The following is a 10,211-nucleotide window of genomic DNA, read 5'->3' as shown; positions in this document are numbered from 1 at the left end:
AGTTAGAATAGGAACTATGAGTGTTAGAACAATGATCGGGGTATGAAAATTAGAGAACATAATAAGTTAAATAGAGAGAAGAAATAAAGATATTTCAGAGCTGTGTTAAGTGAGGTGGAAATATATTGGAGATCACTGGAGTGATAGTTATATTGTAATATACAACGAAGGAGAGGAAAGTCAGTGAGGGGGGGCAATCATAATGAGCAAAATAGATGGTAGAATTGTAATGAATTAGGAGGAAGAACTGATAAAAAAAATAATTCTCTGTGAAAGCGTAACCAAAGAATTTGGTCATTTGTTGAGGAATACATGCCATCAGGCATCTATTGCTCAACAATCATAAAAAGGTAGGAAATGCAACGATTTACGATCAGTTAGGAGAAATAATCGCTGGTTTTCCTTAAGGCTAATATTTGATAGCAATTAGGGGATGAAACGATGCAACCCGACGTTAGGTTGAAGAAGGAGACGGTAGTGAGGTCAGAGAGTACGGTTTAGAAATAAGGAATGATCGCGACAAAAAAGCAATGGAATTCTGCAGGTGAAAGAGGTTTGGGTTGTCTAGCGTCCGACTCAAAATGATACGGCAAAGACGGTAGTTTAGGAAATAGAATTTAGAAGTATCGCATTAAAGGGAATAACCAGGATTGAGTATCAGCAGGCTGTAGAGAAAATAATGAGTGAAGAAAAAGAGAATAGTACTACTTATAAAAATGGAAATAATTTTAAAAAATATATCCAAAGCCGCAAAAGAAACTAAAGGAACTGTTTATAGGAAAAGAACAAGGCAACCATGGATCGTGTATAGGATGATTAGAAAGATAGAGGATAGAAGAAATGTAAGAAAGTAAACACAGAGTTAGACAGAAGGAAGTACAAAGAGTTAAACAACAAATTGAGACAGGTAACAAATAAAGCAAAAGTAGAATGGTAGAAGACGTAGTGCGAAGATATGGAATGCTTGCAGAGAAAGGGTGAAATTTGGGCGTTTTACAAGGATGTTAAAACACTATCGGGAAGCAACAAGGAAAGATTTGTGTTAAAAGTTAGAGATAAGTAGGGTAAGATAATAGTTGACACAGAAAAGATCCAAGAGAGATGGAAGGAATATGTAGAAGAACTGTAAAGTAAAGAACTTAGACCAACAAAGTTAGAAATAGAAAAGGAACATGACGGAGAGGAAGATAATTTAGGTCCAGGCATACTCGACGATGAGATAGAACGGGCATTAAGGGAGATGAAACCCAATAAGGTCGTGTGGGTAGACAAGATTCCGGCGGAACTACTTAAGAGTTTCGGAAAATTCGACAGGAAGAGTCTATATGGAATGATTCGTAGCATCTATGAGAAAAGAATCTGGCCAGAAGACTTTGTGAGATCAATTTTAGTTCCTATTCCGAAGAAGGTAAAGGCTACATCATGTGAGGACTACAGGACAATAAGTCTGATATGCCACGCAGCTAAAGTTGTTCTCAGGATCATCAACAAAAGGATAGAGAGTAGAACAAATGATTACTTAGGGTATGATTAGTTTGGGTTCAGGAAGGGGAGAGGTACGCGTGATGCCATTGCAATAATGAGATTATCAATCGAGATGAATATAGAATACAACAAGGAAGTATTTGCCTGTTTCGTAGATTTAGAAAAAGTGTTTGATAGAGTGGATTGGGGAAAACTAATGAGTATAATGCGGAAAACAGGAATAGATTGGAGGGAAAGGAGGCTAATCCGTAGCCGATACATGTCTCAGACTGCTCAGGTGCGAGTGGGGAACGGGGAGTCCGGATAGTCAGTGTTGGGAAGAGGTTTTTCTCCGTTCTTCTACACACCTACATCTCAATAGAAACCTCGTCCTCGTCTGCCAATCCAAGAGTCGCTGGTTCCATTCCCGCCTGGATGGATTTTCCTCCACCTAGGGTTTAGGTGTTTGTAATCGTCTCATTGTTTTCACTGTTAATAGTCCGATATGAAGGCCAAAAAATGCTGTTTTCGGATGAAGGCTAAATAAAGAAATTAAGGGGTAAGGCAGGGTTATTACTTATTACCGCTGCTGTTCAACGTATATAATGAGGAAATGATTAATAAGACATAGGAAGAACTGGAGGTAGGAATGAAAGTCGGAGGGGAATACGTAAAATCAGTTAGGTTTGCTGATTACCAAGCTCAAGTTAGTCAGCCAGCCAGAAGTTGCAAGCATTGCAGAGTGAATTGGATATTCAGTGCGATAGTAATGGGATGAGAATCAATACAAATAAAGCAAAGTTTATAAATTTTCCCGGAAAGAAAAAGGCTAAGATAAACATTTAAATAGGAGGGCAAAAACTAGCGCAAGTCGAACAGTTAACGTATTTCGAATGTTTTTGGACCAACACGGTCAATGTAGCAGGGGCGTGAGGAGAAGAATTGCGCTAGGCAAAGAGGCTTTCACAAGGAGGGAGTTGATGACAGGGAAGTTGAGTAAGGATATTAAGAAAAGACTCGTAAAAACTTTGATATGGAGCATAGCCATGTACGGTGCGGAAACGTGGTCATTGAAGCAGGAGGATAGACGTAGACTAGAGGCTTTTGAAATGTGGGTGTGGAGAAGAATAGAGAAGGTGAAATGGACAGAGAAGAAAACAAATGAGGAAGTACTTGGTATGGTGGTGAGGACAGGGGTTTGTTGGGAGAAATCCTATGGAGGCAGGAAAAGTGGATGAAGGGGGTATTGACCGGCAGTGGGATGTTGAAGACTGTGGTAGAGGGGAGAATGTTGGGCAAACGAGGAAAGGGAAGGAACAGGATAGGGATGTTGGACGGGATGAAGGGGGGAAGGAAGCACTCAGAGGTGAAAAGGGACCTGTTGTAGAGTAGGTTTGCTGGATTGTGTTATGTTAGGAGTCACAAAATATTTATATAGTATTTGTGTCCATCCAAAACCTACCTGAAACGGTATAATACTAAGTAACAATATATATAAGTTATGTGAAAGTCTCACGGACGTGAATAATGATGTAAACCAAGATAGCAGATGCGAACACAATAACAGAAACACCCAAAAAGGAAACTCACACTTATATCGAATTTTCGGTGGTGGTACCACCTTACTCAATGGAGAGAAAGAACCTTTCTCCAGTTCCTTCTCTCCCACAAAAAGTTCATTGACTGCTCAAGCGGGCAAGTATAAACCGTCCCGGTGAGTGAAGTCCCACCTTTACCGGTCATTGTACATAAGAAACGCATGGCATTGAAGAAAGAAATATGGCTGAGGTGGAAGTGCGGTTTGCGAGAAAGTGAAACTTAAAACTAGGAATAAAATATGAATTCTTAATCTAACAAGAAAGGAAAGCCGACAGGGAATGGCTTTTTACAAAAAGAAAAAAAAAGTACGTCACTTACAGCACTAACTGCCCACCGGCACACTCTGAGCATAGAGCGGTACAAAATGGAAGCGGAGGCGAGGGTCGCCCATTTCCCACAGCGGGATCCTTCTCTCCCTTGAAAGGTTTTATCGTCCGCGAAAATTCGGAATGTGCGTGTTTACATTTTTCCGTATTTTTGGTATTGTTCGCTAAAGCAATATTTTTTTTTTGCTTTACATGTGTTTTCTTCATATGTGTGTGTGTGCATGCGAGTGCGTGTTTGTGTTTGCGTGGGTGTAGAATGATATACAGGGACGCACCCAAAAGTGGTAGGACTGATTTTTTTACAAGAATTTTATTGGCGATATACTTACATCGACTTAATAATCTTTTACGTATGCTCTTTGAGCTGCCACACACTTAGTATAACGTTGCTCCCATTCCCCGTACGCCCGCTGGAAATTTTCTTTGGGGATGCCGTTGATGACCCTCGTCGAAGCCTCTTGAACGAATCAACATCGTTTTGATTTTTGATTTGCTCATGCGAGCCTTTTTTGGACGTGGGGACGCGGAAGTGTGCCATTCCGCGGATTGTCTTTTCGTTTCGGGGTCATATTGAAAAACCCATGTTTCATCACCAGTTATCACATTGTCCAAACAATTTTCATCTCGGTGAAAATTGGCTAACACTTCTTCGGAAATGCGCACACGCGTTGCCTGTTGGTCAACACTCAGAATTTTCGGCACCATCTTGGCGCACACCTTGCGCATGGCCAAATCCTGTGAAATAATGCGTTGGACGTTGGATGCAGACACACCCAACTGGTCTGCAATTTCTTCACTGGTTAAGCGTCGGTCTGTGTTCAGCAGTGTCCTCACTCTGTCCACATTCGTGTCGGTTCTTGCCGTCGACGGCCGTCCGGAGCGATGGTCGTCTTCAAGGAGCTCCCTACCCTCTTTAAACAACTTGTGCCACTCAAATACTGTGAAACGGCTTAAGGCAGTGTCCCCATAAGCCTGCTTGATCATATCGAGGGTCTCAGTTGCCGTCTCCCCGAGTTTCGCACAAAACTTCACGGAATGACATTGCTCTAAATTCAGATTCATTTTGTTTTTCGACGCGGACAAAAAACTTGCTTCACTAAAAACGGTGTCCTCACTCAACGACAGCCCGCAGGCGACTAAGGTTGGTGTCGGTCTGTTGCTAAGAGCCCTCTCCACCTTACTCTGCCAGGCAGACCCCCCTCCACCGCTCCGTTCGCGCCAGAGAAAATCAGTCCTACCACTTTTGGGTTCGACCCTGTAAATGGGCGGTATCATCTATTCTCTTGTGAGGCCCTAATGTTCGTTCTAACTTTCGCAATTTCACAGATATGAAAATGTTTCTAATACATACGAGTGTAATTGGAAAGGTTCCGTCAACACCCGCCAGATGTCAGAGCTAGCGCAACGAGTTTTTGCCGTAACCGCTGTAAGATAATAAAAGTAAACGCTGCAGTGCGTTTACTTTTTTTACATTTCTGGAAAAACTCGTCAGTTTATCAAGTCCTCTTAAAGCATTAATAATATATTAATTTCTTAACTTACAACGGCATGTTGCGATGGTGTTTGGCCCAGGAATTGCTGCAGATGGGTTCTTCGTTGCCAGGGGAACTACTGGATGCAATTTTGGGTAAGAGGGGTCTGAATGCCTGAAAGCAATTAACTGGTATCAGTCTCTCTTCAAGAATTTGTTTTTATTAAGTAATTATCATTACGCAAATACAAAACGTGGACTATAAAATGTTTCCGTTTATTGCTCCGTAACGATGGCTTTCAAGAACGTGTTTATTTGAAAAATTTTCACAAAAATGCTTTCAATATCACATTCAATATCGCCTCCTAGAATTCCGCTTTCTTCCAAAATCACCCAGTGATAATAAGTACTATATATATCGATAAACTTAGGTTCGCATTCGCCTAAATGTGCACACCTCTGACTAATCGGGGGTGGTAATAATCTGGCAATATTTCCTTTTCAGAACATGAATACGCGTATCGTCATACCACCAAATGTTTACGCAATACGTCGAAACAGGCTATCGGCTGTAGGAAATATGCATTGTGAAAAATTCATTTTTTTAAGCAAGCGTAGCATTATCTTTTGTTAATGTTTATCCAAGTTATGGCCTTCTCAGAATATTTATCGGGTAGATTATAATTGTTGGCAGAATTTAATTGTAGTAATGAACATGAAAATTCAATTTAAATAAAGTTACAAGAAAGTTTAGCCACCAATTTAAGCTAAATTATGAAATTTATTTCACGCCGAGTCTGATTACACTGCAAATTGAAAATTGAAGAGTGAACAGAAAATTTAAATCGGTACTTACAGTACAGACCACGGTACTTACACCTACAGACCAACATTGATCATGTTTGCAAAAAGAGCCTAATCTTGCTGAAAAACGAATCTGGTATGGTTTTCTCGTATCCTCTCCTAATACAAGTGGGAGAAAACTTCCCAAAGTTTGGATAAATCGATAATCAAATCTACCGGAAAATCTCAAGTTCAGGTTCCGCCTTTTCGGCATTCTCCCCATCCGTAACTGAAAATAATACGCTAACGGGTAAGAGAAGTGCATATTTCGCCGACATATGCACACATCTAACTAATCTGGCATGGTTTTCTCTCTTTTACCATAAAAATAAAATGAAATGGCTTGTAAGGTAAGCAAAGATGAAGTTCTACGCATGGCAATGGAAGAGAGACGGCGTGCGGGATGAATTCGAAGTCAGGACAAGTGAATGCGGAAGTCGTACTATGCTGAAGACGGTAATCGAAAGTTGATGCTGGCGAAGCGAGGTAGACGGAGGAAAAGAATAGGATTTTTAGATGGAATTCAGGGAGGTAGAAAGTATGTACGGACAAAGAATGACTTATTGTGATATCAATAAGTCATTCTTGAAACCGTCTCGGCTGATGCTCCAGGATTCGTGGGCTTGATGCCCGCCTAGGTGGCCTTCTTCCTACAACTTGGGCTTGGGTGTTCGTGCTTGTAAAAAAGGACTGCCCTGTATTCGTTCCACTGGGTGGAATTTAAATAAAATAAATATATTTCTTGCCGTACTATAATCATCTAAATTATATAACGCTATATTAAGCCCCGCTATTGACGAAAAGTAAGAGTAACAAGGAATTAGAAACAAAGAAATCCTCTCCATTAATGATTTCGGCTCGATGACGCAGGGCCTTCGGAGCGAAGACCGAAACTGTCACCCCTCTCCCCCTTCCATGAGTTGAGAGAGGACGACGAGGTGAGGGGCGACCCTAGGGCACAATGGAAGGTGGAAGGGAACCCCCCCAGCGCACCGCCTCCTGCGCATTTACGCCACTGTCCTTAGCAGCAACGCGTCTCCTCGGGTCATTCAATCAACGTGCTCATTCGACTAGTCGTCCTTCACAAGTTTGGGGATATTGCGGCCTAGCTTTCCTGCCTCGTTGCCGCTGGGCCTATCCGCTACGGCGGCGCTTCCGGTGGATCCAGGAAAATGAAAGGTATTCCCTGCCACACGACTTTTCATTCTTGCTTTTTCCCCCGTCCCTCCACTAAGATAGCTCGTCTATTCGAGGTATGGATTCCAGCAGGTGGCAAGGTTATCCTGTCATTGCCCCCGCCAAGCCAATCCTTCATTGCTCTTCGCGCTGTTTCCCAACACTCAAACGCGTAATTTATCCCTTTCATTCCTCAGAAACACATCCCTACAGGTTTCCTTCATTTATGGTATTCAGTTTGCTGTCCTGCGTCAGGACGTGTCTGATTAGTTTCCCTCTCCTGTGTGTATGGTCTTACTCTTATCTTCCTTGTCTCCATCCAAGTTCCTTCTTTCAAAGCGTCTTCCCTAATATCTCACAGAATACCCCCCGACAGCTTACCAAATTGTGTCGGTCAAACGATGCCCAAAATTGAAATATCATAAATAGGAATAGAACGTTTGCTGAAAAATATTTAGCCTAATAAATCCTCCGGGCCCGATGAAATACCCGCTCATATATTTAAGGATCTAGCTTCCGTATTTGCAACGTATCTAGAAATAATATTTAAGAAGTCGCTGATAGATGCAAGTTTTCCAAAGATTGGAAAACGGCTGACGTAACACCAATATTTAAAAACGGAGAGAAGGAACAACCGAGTAATTACAGACCTAATTCCCTAGCATCCATTTCACGTAAGGTTATGGAACACATAGTTGCTAGTTCGATCGTGGGACACCTCGAAAATCAGAAGTTTTCAATGAAAAATGAGCACGGTTTCCGAAAAGATGGATCCTGCAAGACACAACTCGCGCTTTTTGTTCATGATATTCTTGTTTCGGGAGATAGCAAAGTTCCAGTGGACGCGATTTTTCTGGATTTTAGGAAAGCCTTCGACAAAGTACGAGTGAACGTCTACTGTATTGTGAACACCGAAATAGAATGTATAGATTCGAAATACCTAGACCTTACCCTCAATCACGAACTCTCCTGGGTGAAACACAGACGGGGAATATGTGTACAAGCTAACAAAAAATTAGGATTTATTAGAAGAGTACTTGGTAAATGTGATGAATAGGTCAAAGAGAAATGTTATCTGACGCTGGTTACGCCTCATTTAGAATATGCTGCAATCACGATAGCGATTCTAAAAGTAGGGCTCCCTATTTTTTCATGAAAAATCAAATTTATTCTTAACTTTGCGAACATCGTAGGAAAGACTGAGCATTTAGCTATTTTTCTACATAGTCGCCTTGACGATCAATCCCTTTCTGCATCCTTGTAACCAGCTGTTTAATACCAGCGTCGTACCGTTCTCCCGCCGCGTCACGAAACCAACTAACGACTGCTTCTTGCACTTCCTCGTCTGACTTGAATTTCTGTCCTCCAAGGTGTTTTTTGAGAGCGGGAAACAAGTGATAGGCGCTGAGGGCAACGTCCGGGCTGTAAGGAGGGTGGTCGCTGATATCAAAGCCGAATTCATTGAGTAGCGTGGTCGTTTGATGTGACACAAATGGACCTGCATCATTATTATTATTAGGTAATCTACCAGTTAAGGTAAGTTTTTGGCTGACCACAACTACCAAATAAATATTTCGTGATTCCTAAAAAAACACAATCCAGCAACCTAGTCTACATCAGGTCCCTCTTCCCCGGGACGGTTTATACTTGCCCGCTTGAGCAGTCAATGAACTTTTTGTGGGAGAGAAGGAACTGGAGAAAGGTTCTTTCTCTCCATTGAGTAAGGTGGTACCACCACCGAAAATTCGATATAAGTGTGAGTTTCCTTTTTGGGTGTTTCTGTTATTGTGTTCGCATCTGCTATCTTGGTTTACATCATTATTCACGTCCGTGAGACTTTCACATAACTTATATATATTGTTACTTAGTATTATACCGTTTCAGGTAGGTTTTGGCTGACCACAACTACCAAATAAATATTTCGTGATTCCTAAAAAAACACAATCCAGCAACCTAGTCTACATCAGGTCCCTCTTCATCTCTGAGTACTTCCTTCCTTCCTTCATCCTGTCCAACATCCCTATCCTGTTCCTGCCCTTTCCTCGTTTGCCTAACATTCCCCCCTCTATTACAGGGGAAAATGTTAGGCAAACAACATCCCACTGCCGATCAATACGCCCTTCATCCATTTTTCCTGCCTCCATTGGATTTCTCTCAACAAACCCCTCTCTTCGTTCACCATACCAAGTACTTCCTCATTTGTTTTCTTTTCCGTCCATTTCACCTTCTCCATTCTTCTCCACACCCACATTTCAAAAGCCTTCAATCTACGTCTATCATCCTGTTTCAATGACCACGTTTCCCCGCCGTACATAGCTACGCTCCATATCGAAGTTTTGACGAGTCTTTTCTTAATATCCTTACTCAACGTTCCTCTCATCAACTCCCTCCTTGTGAAAGCCTCTTTGCCTAGCGCAATTCTTCTCCTTACGTCCCTACTGCTTTGACCGGGTTAGTCCAAAATACTTCCGAGATATGCAAACTGTTCGACCTGCGCTAGTTTTTGCCCTCCTATTTTAATGTTTAGCTTAGCCTTTTTCTTTCCAGAAAGACTTATAAACTTTGCTTTATTTGTATTGATTCTCATCCCATATCTATCGCACTGAATATCCAATTCACTCTGCAATGCTTGCCACCCCTTGGCTGACTGACTAACTTAAGCTTGGTAATCAGCAAACCTAACTGAGTTTAGGTATTCCTCTCCAACTTTCATTCCTACCCCCAGTTCTTCACATGTCTTTTTAATCATTTCCTCAACATATACGTTGAACAGCAGCGGTAATAATGGGTAATGTACTCTTGTAATTTTTAATCTATTGTTTTACGCACTTGTGATAAAGGTGCCATGCATGACGTTATCCCAAATTTTGAAATTTTAACCTTTTATGAATTGTGAGGTTTGAAATCGTTAAATAAGATTCTACCAATGATTAATCGCACCTTTTTCCTTTACTAGTAACGTCACCTCCACCACCAATTTTCCTGCCCTTTATTCCACCTGACCGTGGTGTTATCTGCGGGATTGATCCCTTCCCCGCCCTTTTTTCCTCGTGTGAGTTTTACTTAACTAATTAACCAATCCCATGCATCTTCCTAAAAATATATAAATGCGACATTCACCATTACTGCACATATTACACCACGTCTTCACTATGACGATGAAGAGTTGAAACCGGGAGAGATATATTGAAATAAAGGTGTGAAATATTACGAAGTATTTTCAATGTATTTTCACACCTCAATTCCAAAAATTAAATACGTCTACGATTAACTTGATTACTGTGGATTCAATACTTTTCAAGTTCTTTCTTTTAGTTGAACACTCTGAGGCC

Source organism: Hetaerina americana, unplaced genomic scaffold (assembly GCF_022747635.1).
Source record: "Hetaerina americana unplaced genomic scaffold, ioHetAmer1.1.p SCAF_7, whole genome shotgun sequence".
In the NCBI taxonomy this organism is placed as follows: Eukaryota; Metazoa; Arthropoda; class Insecta; order Odonata; family Calopterygidae; genus Hetaerina; species Hetaerina americana.
The sequence above is the reverse complement of the archived record's forward strand: the minus strand, read 5'-3'. Positions refer to the sequence as shown.